We start from the raw sequence: 4,840 nt of genomic DNA, 5'->3' as shown, positions 1-4,840 counted from the left end.
GCTTTCTACATCTCCAGGGGCCAGGGCTGCAGAGCCAGAGGGTCAGGCAGGTGTTTCAGGCTGTGTCTATTGCCCGACAGGGGCACCTTCCGATGTTCTACAGCCTAGAAAGCCTACGACTTTGGATTTCTAGAAATATCTCTATTACCTGTAGGTCAACAAGTTATGTTTTTATTCCTTTCGTGTGTCTTGTGTGCCACTGGGTGTGGTTAGTCCAAATATGGGTCTGTTGTTGAAGGTTTGTTTACTTCACTTTGCCTCACCGCAGCACTTACCAAAACCCCATTTCTTCAGAGTCCTGAACCTCACCCTGTTCAGGGAAAGCCACTCTTATTTATTGAATACCCTATGATGTGCCAGCTGGAGGACAGGCATTTTCACCTACAGAGCCTTGTTTAATCCTCTGAACAGTCCTCTGAGGAAGAAATTAATTCTATTTCCTCTGTAGAAGAGGAAAATGAGATCCAAAGACATTAAATAAGCTACCCAAGGTTACACAGTGAATGAATAGGAGATTGTCAATTCAAACCAAAGTTAGGTAGACTTGAAATTCTCCTTTCTTTCCACTGAGCTGTGTTCTAATAAGAAGCCTAGTTTTTTAAAAAAATTGTCTAATGTTGCAGTTTAACCCAATGTGAAATGGTTATGTTTTTAATATCTGAGGTTATTTACCCAGATTAATTTTTAGATGGTATAGTTTCAGCTGGTGTGTATGTGTGAATGTGTGTGTGTGTGTGTGTGTGCATGTATATGTCTATGAGTGTGTGGAGCAGAGAAAAAAACAATCAAAATAAGCAGGAAATTAAGAGTGACAGACTTAGACATATATGTTCTTCTTTCTCTGGCCCTCAGTTTCCACCACTGTAAAATACACCATTTAGGCAAAGCATTTCCAATGTCCCTTCCAGCTCTTAACATTTGTCCTCTCTGTGTGAAAGAAGAACTGTTTTCTTCTTTCTGTCATTCACTTATATTTAAAGATCTTTGTTTCTCCTGAAGCCAAATCAAATCTGACAGAAAAATCAGGTGGGGCACCTACAATATCGACCTGGCATCTAGGTGCACACACTATTAGGGAAGACTGTAGCCTGAAAGGAAATTATTTTGTGGTGAGCAGGTTTTCCTGGGAGCGAGTGGTCAGTGAGTGAGACCAAATTCGCAGTGCCTCTGGGAAAGGGTTTCAGAAGAGGTAGTGGCCAGGGCCAGTGTGGAGCTTGGGCTAAGAAGAACTCAGGTGCTGAGTATTGAGCATGGTGGAAGTTCCCAGGAAGCTATGCTTAAACATGTGTGAACAGAGATTAGCGAGGGGTCAGGAAGGGGAATGGGAAGATGATTCAAACAAATCCAAAGAATAAAGGGCTAAGAAACAAGGCTGGAGATTGGACCAAGGGATCTGCTTTATGAAGAGTTAGCAGGAGTAGGTGTCCTTCATGGGCAATGCAGCAAACTGTGGCTTATTGCTCATACCACACCAAATTTTGCTGACACATGCTTATTTCTAAGTTAGTGGTTCAGGAAATCTTTTTTAGAGAAACTAGATTTAGAATTGAAAGGGACATTAGAAACTACCTCATCTAACTTCCTTTACAATGCAGAAACCACTTGTACAAAACCTCAAAAAATGGTGAATATTTCTACTATTTTTCAGTCTTTCCTAATCCTTTGAAGGACAGTAGTAAGGACACAGTAGAGTAAGACAGATGGGCTGGGGATGTCAATTATGGCATTTATTAGTTGTATGGCTTTGGGCAAACAAGTAATCTTTATGAACCTTAGTTTCCTTAAAAGAAATTAGAATTCTTTGTGCTTTAGAAGTGTAAGGATTAACTAAGATGTTTATAATTGTTTGGCATATGCCTGGCACACAAAAAGCGCTCAAGAAATGCTAACTTCTAATATGCTTATGTAAATATACCTCATTTTAATCCTGTAAGTATCCTACGAGGTAGTTATTATTACTCTTATTTTATGCACCAACAGATTGAGCTTAGAAGAATTTGAATTAAGTTGATCATGGTAACAAAACTAATAGGCAGAACAGGGAATAAACCTAGGCTTATCTAGCTACAAAGCCCAATTATCTTCAATTAAATCATAGTGTCTTCCACATTGAGCAAAATTCGGCTTTCTCCAGCTCTCCAGCAACTGGGAAGCAACATAATATAGTTCTTAAAGATACAAAATAGTACTGTCCTTTGCAGTATTGTGAAAATTAAGTATCATAATGAAAATAAAACACTGCACACCGGGCATATAATATTCACTTGTACTAAATTTCCACTAGTATTTCCATTACTGGCACAGAACCTTGTACAGAGAAAGCGTTCAATAAATGATTGCTAAATAATTGATGGCATATACCTTGTGTTTTGGAGACATCACAGGAAAAGTCTACTTCTATTCAAGCACTGTACGGTTACGAAAGGATGTTTGTAATGTCTCCTTCCAATCTCTTGTCAAGGTTACATTTCACTGGTTTCCTTACCTTTCTCTCAGCTATTTCTCATGCCTTCAGACAGAGGTCACACGGAGTGGCTGCCGGGTTACTGTGGGAGAAACCAAAAGGAGAAAGTCACAGGCCTGTTCCAAGCCCTGACTCCCCCCACCCCCTGGTCACCTAGCCTCATTTCCGTTTCCCAAACAAGACACACTTTATGAGATACTACTCTGATTTTCCCCCTCTCTTTCAAGAAGAGACAACTTTAAAGCACAGATAAAGAATTTAACCTGGGCGAAGCCCACAGCATGGAAACATTTGATGAGCAGGTAACACCTAGAATGCAACCTAAGCACCCCACATATGCAATGGGAAGTGGGTTTTTAGATCTCCTCAGAGAAGCTGCCTCCTCTAAATCTTTCGTCTTAATAAGGTATTAACCTGTTTTACTCCTCAACTTTAGTTCTCTGGACTGAGACTTGTTAATCCAAATTGCTCTTTTTTCCCCCTAATATTAGACAAGATGGCATTGTGATTACGTGCCCGTAGCATGGCAAATTACATATGGGTAACAGTGTCCCCAAAGGAGGGTGGGAGGTTATTGTCCCATAATTCTAGCACATCTGACAAGCAGAAGGGTGTCAGAGAGCTGTTGCTCTCTAAATGTGTGGGGGGAAGCCAGGAAATGCTACTTAGATCCCAAAGTCAGGCAACTCATTCTGGGCACCTTCTAAGGCATGGATACCAGATAAGGCTGACATGGCTTTGGTTATAGAATAAAATCACATTGCTTCCATATTGAGAAAACTCTGCTTTCCAGAATATGGGATGCATGACTCTTAATGTGTGAAGTGTTAAAGCTCCTTTATTTATTTATATGCTCACTTAACACATTTAAAAAAACTAATTAGCATTTATTGAGAGTTTTTTTTTTTCTTTCTGTTTCGTTTGTTTTGTTTTTGCTACATGTTGGACATTTCGGTAGTTTTTTTTTTAATGAATTATTTTATTTCATCTTCATAACCTTTCTAAGAGTTAGGTATCATCATTTTTAGATTAAAACTGGAACACAGAATGTTTATTACTTACTAGTACACCTAACTGTGGGAGAGTTAGAACTTACCAATATTTGTGTACATTACCCAATTTAAAAAAAAGCTAAAATTCAAGCCCATAAGGAACTCACAGTTTCCTGGGCAATATAGATAAATGGATGGATAGATAAATAAGTGAGATGAACTTTCAGATTTAACTTTTAATAACATGAAAAAAAAAGTATCCTAAGGAAGCCCCACTCCAAATAGATATAAATATGGTTAAAATAAGCATTTTTAAAGGGAAGATCAAAATAAAGATAAATTTCTAAATACCCCAAATTAAGAAAAAGCTCAATTGGTCTTGGTGCGAAATCTCTGAGTTGGCATTGTGGCGACTTATGAATGGATACTGGATGCAGACACAGGCTTTCATGATTTACGGCTGAGGTTTGAACGTCTCTGTGGGATCAAGAAGATCAAAACTTGAGCTTGAGTACAGTGGAGAGGTGAAACTTACATTCTTATAGATACATACTCCTGTGAGGAGTTTGACCTCTATTAGAAAGGGTACTGAAAAACTCCAAACACTGATATACTGAAGCAATATAAGGTTTTCTACTCCCCAGGACCCTGGATAGAAATGAAATGTCTCTTAAAGGAAATCAAAACACAAGGCTATACCACTTGAGGTTATGGGGTTTCAATTTATAGTTCCTATAGGGCATGGAAATCCTGAACAGAATTATTGATACAAAATCTAGTTAAAGATTCATGAAGCAACTGGGTATCACCATGAAAGAAAATATAAAATGTTTACAATTCAGCCTGTGCAACTCCAGTGGTGAAAGAAACAACTTCCACTGAGGATGAGCTCACAGTCACAAACGATAAACCACGTGAGGAGATGCTATGTCAAGAGGGCAAGCCAGCTAACACAGCTCAGTGGAAACACAGTATTGCAAGAATTAAATACAATGGAACAATCAGAGAGGGACATAAAACAGAAAGTATTTGAATATAGTAAGGAGAAACAAAAAGGTATTATAACCAGAATGAAAGAACAATGTACTGTGGACAAAAGCACGATGTATTTTATCAAAACAAAACAAAAGAACTTTTCTCAAGATGAAAAATATGTAGCTATGGCAGGGGGAACTTAATGGAAGAGCTATGCAACAAATAGATGCAGAAGAAGAAAAAAAATAGTGAATATAGATCTGAAGAGATTACATAGAATGTGATTCAACAAAAATATAGAAAATATGAAAGAAAAGTTAAGAGAGATGGAAGATATAATAAGTTTATTCAACATATATCTAGTAGGTTATCTGAGAGAGAGAGACAGAGAAAAAGAGAGAGAGAGAGA

This window comes from Propithecus coquereli, unplaced genomic scaffold (genome assembly GCF_000956105.1).
Source record: "Propithecus coquereli isolate 6110/MARCELLA unplaced genomic scaffold, Pcoq_1.0 Scaffold234, whole genome shotgun sequence".
NCBI classification, from domain to species: Eukaryota; Metazoa; Chordata; class Mammalia; order Primates; family Indriidae; genus Propithecus; species Propithecus coquereli.
The sequence above is the reverse complement of the archived record's forward strand: the minus strand, read 5'-3'. Positions refer to the sequence as shown.